General features: G+C 45.3%; 1 protein-coding gene across 2 annotated transcripts in view; it reads right to left on the reverse strand.

The window, feature by feature from the left end:
- The window catches only part of ZBTB47 (zinc finger and BTB domain containing 47), a 67557-nt gene that overhangs the window by 37318 nt on the left and 12165 nt on the right, over positions 1 to 18074 (reverse strand). The gene's annotated exons all lie outside the window — the stretch shown is intronic.

The raw sequence follows: 18074 nt of genomic DNA on the forward strand, positions 1-18074 counted from the left end.
TTTCCAGCGCTGTCGGGCTTCCGCTGCTTCTAACTCTGCTCTTGCCATTGACGGGAATCGAACCAGCGGTATTTCATTTCCCTGTGAACAACTTACTGGGTGAAGCACTGATAGAGAGCTGCCATGTGATTAGCATGTCTCTGGGAATGGGTATGAAATACCACCGACCTCATGGATTCCCGTCAACGGGAGAAACCCTAACTTCCCCCCCCAAGTGCCTAACCCTAACCACCCCCTTCCCCGCTGCCTAAACCTAAGTCCCCCGGGGGGGTGCCTAACCCTAAGTCCCCCCGGGTGTGCCTAACCCTAACCCTCCCTCCCCCTAGCCTAACCCTAACCCTCCCAGGGGGGTGGCTAACCCTAAGATGCCCATAGCGTAATGCGTATCAAGCAATGCGTTCTTCAGATTCAGGTAAATGTGTCTTTGCTATAGCATATAATATAAGGGGAAGGTTAGATTAAGAAAGGATCGGTCCAATAGGAGCATATTTTATGGTGAGGAACACAGAAAACAGTGGTGACCTACGATCTTTCCAGCTGTTTAAGGTCATCTGCAGAAATCCTGGGGCATACATGTAACATACAGTGTTATACACATATGGGCCCTCATTGCGAGTCCAACACGAGTTCTAATGCGAATGCGCAATTTTGCAGACTGTGTATGCATCGCAGCGAACACACACATTGTCCTGTTATCTGCAAGAGATTCAGAGTCATCTCGGTTGTTGCTCTCCACATGTCAAATGATCGTGTAACCAGCCATCATTCTTGCACTCTGCATGGGGTAGGTGTAAGCGCCTATTCTAGCGATGATGGCTGCTGTAACGGACGGAGCGCAGGGGTCGGTGTAGTCGCAGAGATCAGTGTGACTCACAATAGGGGTGAATAATCGCAATAGACTTCTGTTTGGCTTACAGAATTTTGGCAGATTTGAGTGCGACTAACTTGCGCCCATAGGGCTTAATCCAATTATTCACAGGTGCAGCTGGATTCATGGATTTTTAGTTTGCAGCCCCATAGGACTATGTACAAAAAATTCACAAATCTGGGGCAAGATAGGGAGAGTTCCGATGCCCGCGATTACCCGCCATTGCAATGGCAACTTGCCCCCCCTCGCCTGCAGGGGCGAGTTAATTGAATTTAGCCCATAAAGTGTTGTGTGCATCTATATCTAGTATTTGTAGGAAAACCAACCTCTTGGCAAATCGGTACTTACCGAAACAAAAACACCATTTCAAAAAGATTACTGCTACTTACAGAACCCCTAACTTCCACAATATAAATGCACTGAGCCCCTTTACATTGATTATACCAGCACTATGCCCAGCATTCCCCAGATTGTTTATACCAGTTATGTGACCCTCAGCATTGCCAACATTTGTTAAATATAGAGCAATCAGCCATCATATCTTTTCTCTGTCCTGGGTCAAGACCTTTCACACTAAAAGACAATTAAATTTTTCTGTGCTGCCCGCAGCTCACGTATAAAGTGACAAGAGCAATTCAATTGATTGTGCCAAAGGGCACAAGTGCCACGGGTGCCCATTATTTCTGCTCACACCCTCCTGAGGTGGCAAACAGAAAAACGCGGAAAGTCTGTCTTTTGGGCGCCCAAATGCCGCGTACACAGTACTGTGCATGGATTTAGCCATTTTAAGTTTCTAAACCCGGTGCTTTTGGACGCGACATGCAAGATTTGTAATGGGCGCCCATTAGCTCGCCCCCGCCGGCACAATGAATTGAGACGGGAGATCAAGCACGAGAAAACGATGGATTCCCTCCTAAAATTATCATTATTTTTCTTTAACAAGGTCTCCACCCGTGAAGCCTGTATTGGTACAGGTGCCGCCCCTCTCAGGGTTAGGGGCAAACAGACAAAGTGCAGATGGTCCTCAGGCTGGATTTGCACCAAAGGCCCCCACACTGCAAGGCCGGAGTGGTAGCAACTGTAACAAACCCTATCACCGGGTCAGAGCTTCCACACATCAACACCACACAGAAGAATAGGAATATGACACTTTCTGGAGTTCTGGTCTTCGTCTGTCCCAGCACCAGAGTAAATGGTCTATACTTAGTTCAAACAGAAACAAGGCAAAGAGCCCTTTGGGCTTCAGCAGAACTAGAGAGGTTTGGTGTGTTAGATTGAATCCAGAAAGAGTGGGGGACAGTCTTACTGCTGACTGGATTCGGGCCTGACAAAGGAGTCCAAGTACCAAGCCTTGGAGAGAGATAAAAGGTGCAGATGTACTAGGCTCTGGAAAGTAATAAATTGAGAGTGATAAACTACCAACCAATCAGCTCCTGACATTTGTCAAACACAGCCTGTCACATGGCAGTTAGGAGCAGAGTGGCTGGTAGTTTATCACGCTCCAATTTAACACTTTCCAGAGGTTAGTACATCTCCCCCAAAGTACCAACCAGCTCCTGCCGCTTCACAGGCTGTATTTGAAAAATGACAGATAGGAGCAGATTGGTTGGTGCTTCATCTCCGTCCACTATCTCTCTCTCTCCAAGACTAAGTACACGGGGTCCAAGTACTATGCCTTGAAAAGATATAAAGCACCAACCAACCAGCTCCTGTCACTTTAGAGACTGTGTTTGAAAAGTGACAGGAGCCGATTGGTTGCTACTTTATCTCCCTCCAAGACTTAGTACATAGACACCAAAGGGCTGTATTTTGTAACCAACCCATGACCTGCAGACAGTAAAAGCCAGCTGGTGCAGGGAGGGGGATTAAAGTATCTTTGCTGCAAGCGACACTGCCCTGTAGCCAGACCCCAGCTCACCAAAAGTGAGGGAAGGGTTGTGGTAGAGTATTGCTGGTTTTGCACTGGGTTACAGCTTAGCCTCCATTTCTAGAAAGTCACAGTGGTATTTATACAAAAGTATTACAAGGTGCATTTCTGCAGCAATCAGTTACACAGACATCTGGGCCCAGAACGGAGAGCGCAGAGCACCTCAGTTCATTAACAGTTTTGCTGATCTAAGCAACTGTCCCAAGGTCTCACCCACGGTGTAGGTCTTATGGATTCCACCCAGGACGCTGCTGTAGCGCCCAGCTGCCATCTTTAATGGTGTTTATAAAACAGTCCACTCAGACAGCAGCTGCTTCAGAACAAACGTTTATGAAAGGTCATAAATCATCATCATCATCATTCTTTTTATGCAAGGTGCCAAAAAAAAAAAAACCCTCTACAGCAGACTTATAGTTACAAAAAGACACAAAATACAAATCGTACACAAAGAGAACACGTATGGGCGATGCGGACGTAGGTGGTGCAGACGTGAAGCAAAAGCTAGAGAGGGACCACTCGTCAGGAGAGCTTACAGTCTATAGTCTGCGTTTAGATAAGTGGAAATTCCATTTAAGTTTTCATTAACACAAACAGGAAGAACAAAAAAAGGAGCCAACTGCTGCTCATTCATAAAGGGAGAATAGTGACCTATAACTAAACCCAACTCCACAATTTTACCATTATCCTTTATACTTAAAAGGCGCCACAAAGTTTGTACAGCGCTCTACAGGATGGATGGAGATAGGGAGACAATTATATATATATATTATATATATACATACACACACACACACACACACACACACACACTAGCAAAGCATAACCATGGTACAGCAGCAGTAAGATAATCTGTGGCACATTGGGCTCGATTCAATTGAGCGCGATGTAAATAGCGCCGGGAGATAGCTCCCGGAGCTATTCAATCCATCGCGATGTTAGGTTGGGGGAGCTCGTTCTAGCGCCTTAAACAGGGTTTTCAGGCGTGAGAACGGGCATTCCCCGACCTAACTTCCTGGCGCGATGCTGTTCTCCCGGCGCTAAGGGCAGAAAACAGCCTCGCGCCGGGATCGAATTTCTGCTCGCATCCCTGGAGGGATGCGAGAAGAAATCCTTAGTCGGGGTTAGCTGCACGGTGTATTGAATAGCTCTGGGAGCTGATTCCCGGCGCTGTTCACATCGTGTAGAATAGAATAGTGCCCATTATGGAGCCATAAACAAACATACCAGGTAGGACACAAACTAGAGGCAAGGGTTGGGGAACGCTGCATTTTGCCAGGCAAGTGGAGGTGGGTGTCAGGGTGAGGAAAGCTGTTCAGCACTCAAAGAGCCTGTACCCAGGAGAAGGCGAGCACACAGTGTCAGAGTCACTGAAGGGCACAAGGAACACTGTAACCAGGATAGTACTGGGGAGGAAAATGATGACGGACCTGCCGATGAGAGCTGATCTTGGACCGACTGACTTGTAGCTTATGTTATGATATATAAAGGCTTCAGCCCTTTTCAAAATTCAGCAACCGCCAGGCAGTGCCAAAACAGAGTTACATCAACTCTATAAAACTGAAGACTGGTAAAATAAAAATTATATCACCACGATGGGACGTGCACATAACGGCTGTCTTCACACAAACACCATGCCCCGTACCAAAACTATATCATGCCAAGTACAGCACCTGGCCCCCCACCTACACCATGCCCTATACACTTACCCAGCTGCACGCACACACAATGCACCAAACAGCACCCACCCATGCGCATACATGCACACAGTGTGCACCATACAGCACCCGGCCTCCCACCCACGCTATTTCCTGTACCCAGCCACACACACGCCCCATGACCCGAACAGCACCCGGCCACACTCACACACACAGCATGCCCTGTACTGCACCTGTCCCAGCCACACCATGCCCCTTAAAACTCACATAATGCACCATACAGCACCTAGCTACCCACCCTATGCCCCGTATAGCACCCAGCCACACACGCCATGTCCCGTACAGCACTCAGACACGCTATGGGCCTGGCGCACTATAGGTGACAAGTGCACCCACCCAGTAGAGATAGACAGAGTGGCAGTGCGCCCTGTGCTGGCCCCGGCCTCATAGCATATAAAGTCATGACGTTTTGCTGAGGGGGCGTGGCTGCCAGGACGGCAGTACGGTACCGCGCGGAATGTCCCCAGGCTGTAGAGGCAACAGGGTACTCCAGGCACCACTGCAGCAGCAATACTGGCAGCAGGTGCCGCACCAGGTGGCCCGTTAGCCAGGTGCAGGGGCCGTGGGCAGTAACAGTGCCTACCCCACGGCACAGCTCGCACACCCGTAGTTATGGCCCAGCATATAGCTAAACCTAGGCTACATATCCGAGGCAGCTATACATGTGTTAACGAGAGAGTGACCAGCCCTGGTTGGGTACGGGATCCCAGCTGTCGGTTGTCACAATACAGACAGCGGTATCCCGACACTAACCGGTAAGTTCCCTAAACACTAACCCTTACCCCGCCCTCTCCAGTGCATGAACCCAACCTTCCCCCCTAGTGCCTAAACCTAAACCTCCCCCCTTAGCGCCTAACCCCCGATACTTACCTTTGGGATTCCGGCGTCAGTATTTATACAGTTGGCATCCCATCTGCCAAGATGCTGACTACACCCCGACCACCCCATGTACTGGCAGGATTATTCTCAGTCATCAAGCTGCCAGCTTTCAGAACATGGGATGTATCAAACCATCTAAAGAGGATAGGTTGCTATGGGCTGCACCTCAGCCTAGCTGCTTGTTGCTTTGGACGTTTCCATCTCTCCTCTTTAGAAGGTTTGATACATGTCCCCTCATTGGCTCTGCATGATCACATGGGATGAGCGTCACTGGATCTTCTGCCCAAACCAAACAGCTAATTTAACGAACGCCAAAAAGCACTGAGGACACAGAGAGTTGTCTTAAAGCAGATTTTCCCAAACAATGGTATGTGTATTGATTACGGCCCATTGCAGTACTAGTAACTGTACGACATGTCCGCTTTAAGCTCCCGAATCCTATATAATTAATCAAAAAAAAAACACATATATATATATATATATATATATATATGTGTTATTCTCGCACTTTTAATGAAACAATAACTAGAACTGGCCATTGGTCATTTAAACGAACGTGTGCACGCACAGCACATACAGGTCAGGAATTAATTGTGATCACAGAACAAGACTTTTGTTTCTTAGTCCAACAAAGAAGCGAAGCTCCCTCCCACACGGGATACCCGGTCCCCCCCCGGCTCCTCTAATTAGATGCTTCTCATCAAAAGGACGACCACCTCACGCAGGGGTCTAGCGGGATTCTGCATTAGCTGGTCCAGAGAGACAGAGAGGGCACTTCTACAATAGAGACAGCTTTATAACCACAGCACGGCTGCAGTCTAAAAGACTAAGTAACGTGTTGTATAAAAGCATATTTTCGGTATTAACACCTCCAAAGAATATTTTTTTGTGTGTGTGTGTGTGTGTATAATATATACATATATATATATATATATATATATATATATACACACACACATACATATATACACATACATATATACACATACATATATACATATACACACACACACCCCTCAAAAAAATACAGGGAACACTTACACAACACAATGTAACTCCAAAGGTGGATACACACAACGATTTTTTGAACGATTATCATTTAACGATAATCGTTTGAAAAAAATCGTTCACTTTGAGTCAAACGATGAACGATTATTGTTCATGCGCGTTCACGTTTGTAGTTCAGTCAGGCTTGTCAACTCAACGATTTTCATTAAGTTAATATGCAAAAATATAGTTTGTAGTTCGTAATCGTTCATTACATTTAAATGAACAACTTTAGTAAACGATTTTAGTTCATTTTTTCAAGGGAGAAAATCGTTTACTAAAATCGTTCATTAACTAAATCGTTGTGTGTGTATGCAGCTCAAGTCATTCACACTTCTGTGAAATCAGACTGTCCACTTAAGGCCCCCATACATCAGCAATCTGAAAACCACAATTAAACAATTTGAAGATTTATTGCCTGATCTTAGGATTTCCCAATCGAGCAATCTGCGCCCATACACTACAGATCTTTTTCAGTGATTTGCAGATCGATTGCAGCAAACACAGATCTGGCAATCTTGAAAGGCCCATCATTTTGCTAGAAACGGTCTGCAAATCTGCTGATCATGTCCATACACTAGCAATCTACAGCCCCAATCGATCTGTAAAATCCAACATGTTGGACAATCTGATGAAACAATTCCAATCACATTTTGGTTGCAATCTGCGATCTGTGAAGCCCATACATTTCAGATTTTTATGGTCAGTCGATTGCAAATTGCACGATTGCTGCAATCCATCTCTGATGTATGGGGGCCTTCAGGAAGCAACATTGATTGACAATCAATTTCACATGCTGTTGTGCAAATGGACTAGACAACAGGTGGAAATTATAGGCAAATAGCAAGACACCCCCAATAAAGGAGTGGTCCTGCACCACACCACAGACCACTTCTCAGTTCCTATGCTTTTTGGCTGATGTTTTGGTCACTTTTGAATGCTGGCGGTGCTTTCACTCTAGTGGTAGCATGAGACGGAGTCTACAACCCACACAAGTGGCTCAGATAGTGCAACTCATCCAGGATGGCACATCAATGGGAGCTGTGGCAAGAAGGTTTGCTGTGTCTGTCAGGGAATGGGTATGAAATACCGCCGGCCGCGTGGCCGGCAGTTCGATTCCCATCAGCGGCAGCCCGACAGGAGCAGAGTGCGACGCAGCGGAAGCCCGAAAGCGCTGGAAATCCCGATCGTGGAAAGGTAAGTATCCACTAACCTAACCTAACCCTCCTTAGTGGTGCCTAACCCTAATCCCCCCTCTAAGTGCCTAACCCTAACCACCCCCTTCCCCGCTACCTAAACCTAAGTCCCCCGGGGTGGTGCCTAACCCTAAGTCCCCCCCTGGGGGTGCCTAACCCTAACTCTCCCTCCCCCTAGCCTAACCCTAAGTCCCCCCCGGGAGCCCTAAACCTAACCCTCCCCCCCGCGGCTGTCCGCTTGCAGCGCCCGGCATCACTACGATCGTGATGCCGGGCGCTGGTCTCCCGGCGTCTACATCTAGACGCCCGGCATTTCACCCATGCCGGGCTAAGACAGTCGGGAAGCCGGCTGCCGGTATATAGGCAGTCGGCTTCCCGATTGCTTCCCGTCTGTCAGCGTAGTGTCCAGAGCATGGAGGCGCTACCAAGAGACAGGCCAGTACATCAGGAGACGTGGAGGAGGCCGTAGAAGGGCAACAACCCAGCAGCAGGACCGCTACCTCCGCCTTTGTGCAAGGAGGAACAGGAGGAGCACTGCCAGAGCCCTGCAAAATGACCTCCAGCAGGCCACAAATGTGCATGTGTCTGCTCAAACAGTCAGAAACAGACTCCATGAGGGTGGTATGAGGGCCCGACGTCCACAGGTGGGGGTTGTGCTTACAGCCCAACACCGTAGAGGACGTTTGTAGGGAGGTCATACAGGCACGTGGAGGCCACACACACTACTGAGCCTCAGTTTGACTTGTTTTAAGGACATTACATCAAAGTTGGAGCAGCCTGTAGTGTGTATTTCCACTTTAATTTTGAGTGTGGCTCCAAAACCAGACCTCCATGGGTTAATAAATCTGATTTCCAATCATAATTTTTATGTGATTTTGGTGTCAGCACATTCAACTATGTATTTAATAAGAATATTTCATTCATTCAGATCTAGGATTTGTTATTTTAGTCTTCCCTTTATTTTTTTGAGCAGTGTATATCTCATCACAGTAATGTGCAAATGTTTTAGGCAGGTGTGGAAAAAATGCTGCAATGTAAGAATGCTTTAAAAAAAAAAAAATGGAAGTGTTCTGTGTTTTTATCAATTAACAAAATGCAAAGTGAATGAACAGAAATCTAAATCAAATCAATATTTGTTGTGGCCACCCTTTGCCTTCAAAATAGCATTGATTCTTCTAGGTACACTTGCACAGTTTTTGAAGGAACTCGGTAGGGAGGTTGTTCCAAACACATCTTTGAGAACTAACCACAGATAATCTGTGAATGTAGGCTTGCTCAGATCCTTGGCTCTTCATGTTATCCCAGACAGACTCGATGTTGAGATCAGGGCTCTGTGGGGGCCATATTATCATTTCCAGGACTCCTTGCTCTTCTTAATGACATTGGCTGTAAGTTTGGGGTAGTTGTCCTGCTGCATAAGAAATTTGGAGCCAATCAGACTCCTCCCTGATGGTATTGCATGATGGATAAGTACCTGCCTGTATTTCTCAGCATTAAGGACACCATTAATCCTGACCACATCCCCAACTCCATTTGCTGAATTGCAGCCCCAAACTTGCAAGAAACCTCCACCATGCTTCACTGTTGCCTGCAGATAGATACTCATTATTGTACCACTTTCCAGCCCTTCGGCAATCAAACTGCCTTCTGTTACAGCCAAATATTTCACATTTGACTCATCAGTCCAGAGCACCTGTTGCCATTTTTCTGCACCCCAGTTCCTGCGTTTTCATGCATAGTTGAGTCGCTTGGCCTTGTTTCCACGTCCAAGGTATGGCTCTTTGGCCGCAATTCTTCCATGAAGACCACTTCTGGCCAGACATCTCCAAACAGTAGATGGGTGTACCTGGGTCCCAATGGTTTCTGCCAGTTCTGAGCTTATGGCACTGCTGCACATCTTCCAATATCGAAGGGAAGTAAGTATGATGTGTCTTTCATCTGATGCACTAAGTGTCCTTGGCCGACCACTGCGTCTAGAGTCCTCAACGTTGCCCATTTCTTTGTACTTCTTTAAAAGAGCTTGAACAGCACATCTTGAAACCACAGTCTGCTTTGAAATCTTTGCCTGGGAGAGACTTCGCTAATGCAGTAAAAACTACCTTGTATCTTGTTGCTGTGCGAAGACTTGCCATGGCGTATGACCTGTGACATGGAACAGTCTTCCACAACTTCACCTTGAGTTTGGCTGCTCCTCACCCAGTTTTAAGCCTCCTACACAGCTGTTTCGGTTTCAGTTAAGGACTGTTTCAACCTAAATATGAAAATGATGATCATTATCACCTGTTTGGTATGACTGGTTAATCATACACCCGACTATAATCCTACAAAATCCCTGACTTTGTGCAAGTGTACCTAGAAGAATTGATGCTGTTTTGAAGGCAAAGGGTGGTCACACCAAATATTGATTTGATTTAGATTTCTTTTCTGTTCATTCACTGTGCATTTTGTTAAGTGATAGTTTATTTTTAACACTTCTATGTTTGAAAACATTCTCATTCTGCAGCATTTTTCCACACCTGCCTAAAACTTTTGCACAGTAGTGTGCGTGTGAGTGTGTGTTAGTTATTTTTTATAATTATTTTTTTTATTTATTTATTTTACATAGTCTATGGAATTTCATTGCCATTTTAAAATGTATTAACCATCAGGGTTTGGAGTAGCAAACCGGGTAACCTGCAGGTGTGCGGGGCAGAGGTAGCAGCAGGGGTGCAGAGCAGTGGCAGCAGCAAACCAGTGCACAGGGGCATCAGCGGGCGACAGAGGGGGTCACTGGCGTTGGGCATGCATCTGAGAAAAATAAAATCAATAAGACCCATATGCATGGATGTATCAGTGAGATCCATCCATTCATCGGTGTTAAAAATGTAATATGTGTAAAATAAAACAAACAAGTATTTAAAGCAGTGATTTTTATTTAAGGAGCAAAGCAACTCAGTTTATTTGGCCCCCTTAAGGCTCATTAATGGACCGACCTCATTAATGCTCTTGTGATTGAATTCCGGCAGCCATGTTAAGAAAGCGGATGTAAGCCTTCCCAAAACTGCAGGGGGCTATTATGGCAGTAAGGGACCAGCTCAATTTTAATGTCCTCTGGCCCCTGACCTAAGCCATGTGGCTACAATGGCCACCATGGCAGAAAAAAGTTAATCTTCCAGTACTGGGATGCCATCAATGATAAGTTGGAGCTATGCGCCTAATGTGGACTGAATATGTAGTCAAAATGTTGGGCACAGTTTTTTTAATTTTGACATGTTATATTTAATAGGTGGTTACGCCATTCCGGAATAGTTCATGTCTAGCACCGAAAGAAAGCGCCAAATCTTGCGTCAGTATAGAAATACATTGAACTAGTGGCAGATTTTACACCCTATACATAGATGCCTACTCTCCCGAAGCTCACGGTTTTTCGGGTAAACCCCCCCACAACCCCAGTAGAGTAGGCATTTCTCCTGTATTCTGCCTACTTCTTAGTGAACTGGGCAGAATGGAGAGAATTTCCGCGGCGATCGCAGCCCCCCGTGTAGGGGGTGGGGCTTAATGACTAAAAACAGTCAGACCCCGCCGCAACCCACCTGCTTCTCCTCCCTGGGAGGAAAAAAATTAAATAAAAAAGTAGGCAAGTATGACCCTCTCTCTCTCCACAGGCCTCGACTGAAACATTGGGAAATACTGATGTCAGTTCCAGAGTTGAATACATACTTTCACCCCCCAAGTCCTCTCAGCATCTTGTGCCTATTCTCAACAACCACGGGCTCACAGTGAATTTGAAAATAATGATAACGGACTGTTTAGCCTGGATTTCATGATAAAAAAAAAAATATATATCATAAAAACTTATACCACTTTCAGACAGAAAAATGACAAAAACTCTGCTTTTACCCGGCATTTGGGTGCCTGGTCGTTTTGCTGGTCCCGGCCTGAACCACCGTTCAGACAGAAGAGCAAATTACCTGGTCAAACATTTCTACCCAGTAATTTGATGAATAACACGGGTATTTCTTCTGTCTGAAAGGTTCAACCCATGTCGAAATTCCTGGGTCTCAAACCCTGGTAAATTCCTGGGTCGAAGGCCCGTGAATTTCGACCCAGGTTAACCTTTTCAAACAGAAAAAGGACCCGAATTGATCAAATGTTTGACCCGGTAATTTCGTTTTCTGTCTGAAAGGGGTATAAGAGAAGTTAAAGGGAACAGTTAAAGTGAAGGCATGACCTGAAAGAGCATCTTATAAACTAACCACAGATCTTCTGTGGATGTAGGCTTGCTCAAATCCTTCTGTCTCTTCATGTTATCCCAGACAGACTCTATAATGTTGAGATCAGGGCTCTGTGGGGGTCAGATCATCACTTCCAGGACTCCTTGTTCTTTTTTACACTGAAGATGGTTCTTAATGACATTGGATGTATGTCACTATTGCAAGGGGACTCCATGCCACATGAGCTTCCCCCTGCTATAGTGCCTACCTGCCTAATCACCCAGAATTGCCGAGGGGTTACCGAATCTCGGGTACTCCTCCCGGCACCCCAGAAGAGCCTTTTAGTCTTTCGGTCCTGCAACGCATCCACTCAGTGCTGCCCACTTCCCGAGTAAAGTGGGCAGCCTATCACAGGATTCAAACTGAACCTCATCATAGCCCACCCCCGCATTACAATGCCAACAATCTCTGTATTGTAAAGCAAGGAGGGAGCCACATGATCGCACTTTCACACGCCCACGCTCCCCACTGTCCCTTCCAGGAGGGGGAAGCCAGAAAGTAAGCATGTTATAGTGCCCTGCCAGTCAGTGGAGATTTGGGGCTCAAAACCTACCACTTAATAAATCTGGTGGTTTCCATCCTTTTAATAGGAAAAATCAGGGTGGCGATTTCTTGACTACAGTGGTGTTTCTCTGTGTTTCTGCCACAGTCTTGATATTATTAAGTCTGTAGGACACAATCCTACTGGGAAAACATTGCAATCACAACGGGATTTCAGACTAGACATTTAGTAAATCGCCCCCCCCCCCAATGTGTCCTAAAACCAAGCACGTATTCCACACCTGGCCAGTAGGGTACTCTTCCATTTTCATGTATGGAAATTGTTTACATGGATGGCTAACTTAAGAACCCAGACTAAAGGAGCCTATCCATTACACGACTTTTGGAACGATGCGACCAAAACCAGGAGGTTTTGGTCGCATTGTTCACAAAGTCGTGTAATGGATAGTCGGCAAGGACCAGCGATGCGCATGCACGCTGGGTCCTTGCCAACCCAGACTATTTACGGAACATGCTGGTCAACCCGACGATGCTAGTCAGATTCCCCATGTTCCGCGATAGGAGGTCAGGATCCTGCACTGAAAGACGTTCAGTGCGGGCACCGCACCCGGCGACCTGAAGGACTGTACGCTAGACGTTCAGTTTTTCAGGTCGCCTAATGGATAGGCCCCATTACTGTAACCTGGCCCAGTAGAAGACTCTCTGTTCCTGGAGCCTGGTTTGTGCCACAGCCTGCTCCCTTCCTCTGTATGGAGCTCTATTGAGGTGACTGGACACATGGAGACCCCCGAATCCCAGCTTTGAATAACAGGGTGCGGTCAGGTCACATATAGAGGGCAGATGTCCGAAAGATATCAGCTTTAATTTAGCCTCAGAACATTATGGCAGATTTACACATGTATAGGAAGACATGTGTAATTACATTTTTTTTATTTTAAGGCAGAACATTTCACTTCTATAAATGATCAATAGGATATATACAAAACACACACGTACAGAGTATAAATTTCCTTTAACAGTGCAGACCCCCTGTATTAGCGGTTGGCAGTAAACAGACTTCGTAGCAGGGGTCCTACATTTCTTTCCTGTGAACGTTTTCTATTTACCGCATCTCATGAATGGATCAGTGTTACAAGCAGACCCAAAAAGTTTCCCTGCACTCACCCCGATCAGGTGGTGCAGGTCCCCAGCCACAGAGGGCACATCAATGGTGAAAAGCTGAGGCGTAAAGTCAGTTAACCCGTATGTGTCCTACAAAGAAACAATACCAATCCTTGTTTTTAAGACACTAGCAAGACCTATACAATAGGGATCACTAATCCCTATGCAGTACTTTATTATTTTTTATTTATTACCAGTTATTTGTATAGCGCACACATATTCCGCAGCACTTTACAGAGAATATTTGGCCATTCACATCAGTCCCTGCCCCAGTGGAGCTTACCTTCTATGTTCCCTACCACATGTACACGCACATACACACTAGGGTTAATTTTTGTTTTTGGAGCCAATTAACCTACCAGTATATTTTTGGAGTGTGGGAGGAAACTGGAGAACCCGGGGGAAACCCACGCAAGCACAGGGAGAATATACAAACTCCACACAGTAAGGACCGTAGTGGGAATTGAACCCACGACCTCAGTGCTGTGGGCAGTAATGCTACCATTACACCATCTGTGCTTTGTTAACACATCGCACACTTTGACAAGATATACTTTTGGCGGCCATTTGCACTTTCCTCTTAACACATAAAATGGGCTCTGGTTTCTGTGCAACGGAGGTTCATGAACATTAGATACTCCAGAGCAGGGTTTCCCGCGCTCGGTCCTCAAGGCACCTCAACAGTCCAGGTTTTATGGCTATCCATGCTTGTGCCGAGATGGAATAATCAACCTGACTGAGGTACTAATTAATACCCCTATCATACATAGCTTAAATACCCGTGTTGTTGCGGGGCACGAGCACCAACCAGGGTCTAGACTACGTGCACAAGGGATCGACCCTGGTCGAAGTCCCGAGCCAACGACCCTGCTCTGTACCAGCGTCGGGGGACTGAGAACCGGGAAACTCATGGGTTGATAAATCAGTGTATTTTCCGGGTCGTCGGTCTGAAAGAGGCACAAGTCACACGTGCTGAAGCATGGATATCCTTGAAACCTTGACTGTTAGGGTGCCATGAGGGCAGAGTTTGTGAACTGCGGTTGAGTTTAATTACGACTAGATATATCCAATGGCTTCAGTCCCCTATAGTCGGGAGAGCGCCTGGATCCAGTATGACTGAAATTGTTCCCTCTACAGTGCCTGTAATCTTAAGGCATGTTTGAACATTAATCATCACAAATTATTATGACCCATATAGCAAGGCTGAACAGCAAATAAAGCATATACATTAAATATGCCCAGAAAACGTTAATTACGTTATTTATAGGGATGTGCAGGCTCGGTTCTACTCGGTTCCGTTCGTTTTTTTTTTACCGAATCTTATTGGCTATCCAAAACTCGTGACAGCTGAAACCCAATAAGATTCGGGAAAAAAAACGAACGGAACCGAGCCTGCACATCCCTAGTTATTTATATACAAAGATTTCACCCATCCCGGCAAACTTAAATTCCTGTATAACCCAATTATCGCCCCTCTACACAGTTCACACAGAACTTGCATGTGTTCTCTACTTAAACTCAAAACGGCCCTCTGACCCCAGACAAACATTGCTGTAAGACTATCATATAGTCTGCCAAGCCATTCTAAAGGTGGGTGTGCTATATGCAATAGGGCGTTCGTACAGACAACGAAAGACAAATCGATAAGAGCATCTGTACAGACGATATGTCTGAACTACGTCATTGACAGACATATCATGTCGACCCAGTAGCACAGCGGATGCCAATATACAGAGCGTTACATTTGCCTGTGTGTACGGGTGACCCGCCAACCATCAACACAGACATCACAGCTGGGCAGTCAAACTTAAACGCCTGCTCAGTTGTGATGTCGGGCCAGCAGTTGTGAGGCGAGGTCGGGCCAGGCATACAGAGCGGCTGATAGGCAAGTGTGTATAGCTTACCAAATCGGTCTCTCAGTCGCTGGGTCAGCCAAGTGTGTACTCCGCATTACCATTATGCAATATGTAGGACTTCACCTCACGTACTAAACTAGCATTATCCTATATGCTGTAATTTTTCAAGCAGGGCCCTCTTACATCGTGCGCATGTTAATACCCAGTATTGTTTTATTACGGTTTTGTTCCCAATTCTAATGCAAAACAATATGCTGGCCCTACGTAAGTTAAATGCTTAACTGTTAGATAATAGGAAAATAAATATTAAAGCACAAAGAACAGAATTGAGTTTAAGTGCAATCACTGACCAGGTTCGCAGGTGGGGGGTAGGTACTAATTAGTGGGCCTGGTGGCATGCACAGCTGCATAGTACTTTACATTGATTTTTTGGGGAGGGAGTGTGGCCACGCCTCTCTGATTAAGCCACGCTACCCTTAAGCTGGCCACACACTAGACCAACTTACATCCAACTTGTTGATTGGTTGGAATGAAAATCTGGTAAGGAATGAAAGCAAATGACAATCAGCAATTTGCCCCAAATGCCGGGAAATGGACAAAAACTGTTAGACAAATTTTGTTAATTGTTTGATCTAAACAATTTGCTCAAACGACCATTTTCATCTGTTTTCTGGGATTTAGGAGCAAATTACTGATCATCATTTACTCCCATATGTTACCAGATTTTTATTCCAACAAATCAACAAGTTGGCTGGTTGGATGTAAGTTGGTCTAGTGTGTGGCCAGCTTAAGTACCGAGGGCCCCGTGGATGTCTCAATAGTCCAGTCTCTGACAAATAACACAAGTGTGGATATTGGTTTGGTGATAAAAGGGTAAAACACAGCCAGGCTAGATTGTGATGCCAATATATTAGACATATTCATTCTTATCCATCAAAAAAAATGATTTAATTCAGCCGTGAATGCTAAATAAAGCCAGCCAACCAACGCCCAGGGCGTGTTTTCTCAAAAGTTATTGGATGTTAAATTAAAAAAAATACAAATTTGTCAAAAATAAATAAAGTCCTATGGTTCTTTAAAAAAAAAAAAACAAGAAACTGTGGAACTTTGCTCATCTCTGCTGCTGATCGCTTATATTAGTCAGGAACACCCTTCAACAGTGCAGCACTGCGCAAATGGTATCCCAAAACAAAGGGAAGATTAAAGCAGTATTACATCCAGCAAGGTGCTCAGTGGTGTTTAATCAATCAGAAACATTCCTCTCCCAAGTCCTTGACCAAGGGGTCATTCCGCATTGATGCTCCCGTTTTATATAACGATGCATGATCATAAACAGAATGCACTTTCCAAAGGATCAGAAGGGGGGATTTGGGCAGGATTGGGGGTGTTAGGATCAAGTTTAGCAACTCTGCAGACAAGATTAATAAAAAATAATAATAATTAAAAAAAAAAAAAAAAAAAAGGATAGAAAAAAAAAAAAAAATTGCTCAGTTTCCCTCCAAGTTACTAAAATGATAATACAAAAATAACCTTCTAAACCAATATTCAGCCTGGAAACTCATGGGAAACAGGCGACATCCTTGGGGAACGAGGAATGCTGCAAATATTGTTCCAACCACTACATGGTCGCCTCTACAGTGTTCACTTTACCACGCGATGCACAGCCATTTTCACTAGAATCAGGTCAGTAGAATTTCCAAAAACTGGAAGGAGACGTTCCAAATACAGTTCCTGGTCATGAAGCCACTAGTAGTTACGACGCAGGGGAATGTCAGCTCACTGGGCTAGACAACCATTGCAAAATTTGTTAAATAGAAAATCGTGGTAATTGGTTTGAATTTAAATACAAAAACAAAAAAGGGAAAGCGACAAGACTGCAAGAGATGGAAGAATATTCCTTCTGCATCCCTTGTGAATCCAAAAGTTACAGTAACGCAGCCTGCGAGAGCTTCCACAGCAAGAGAGACAGTATATTAGTGGCATCACAGACTGCTGAGTCACACCTCTCCTACGCAAGCCATGGTTGTGCACAACGGGACAGCGATACCTTCGCCAGAGTTTAGTGACTATGGGGTCTATTTACTAAGCAGTGTTAGGAGACAGAGTGAAAAGCGATAAGAAAGTGATAAGGTGCCAGCCAAGCAGATCCCAACTGTCATCTTTCAGAGTTTGAAAAATGACAGTTGGGAGCTGATTGGCTGGCACCTCATCACTTCTTATCATATATTTTTGTGCACCTATTTGCAGATCGTTTTCACTTTCCGCAGCAAAAGTCCATGGATGAACCATGGCTATAGATGCTATATGGCAATGTAGCTGTGTATGGCTCAAAAGTGACTGCAATACCAGATAATCTCCCTGAGGCATCATTCCCATTTGCAAATTTAGGACAGGTCACACCCCTATCTAAGATCACTCTTATATTATGCCATATCACACCTGGCTTCACCTACCCCCTTACCCATATTCAGGACTGATGCAGGAAGCGACATGATGGGGGGAGATGTATCAAGCCTTCAGAAGAGGACATGTGTAGATGTTTCTCATTGCAATCCATCAGATCCTAGCTATCAATTTATAGCATGTGCTATATAATACTCCTTTTACACCAGAGCAAAAATCTGGGTTTTTACTGAGTCTACCCAGGTCGCAGCTAAGTGTAAGGGTTCCT

Source organism: Taudactylus pleione, unplaced genomic scaffold (assembly GCF_031769625.1).
Source record: "Taudactylus pleione unplaced genomic scaffold, aTauple2 ptg000571l, whole genome shotgun sequence".
Lineage (NCBI taxonomy): Eukaryota > Metazoa > Chordata > Amphibia > Anura > Myobatrachidae > Taudactylus > Taudactylus pleione.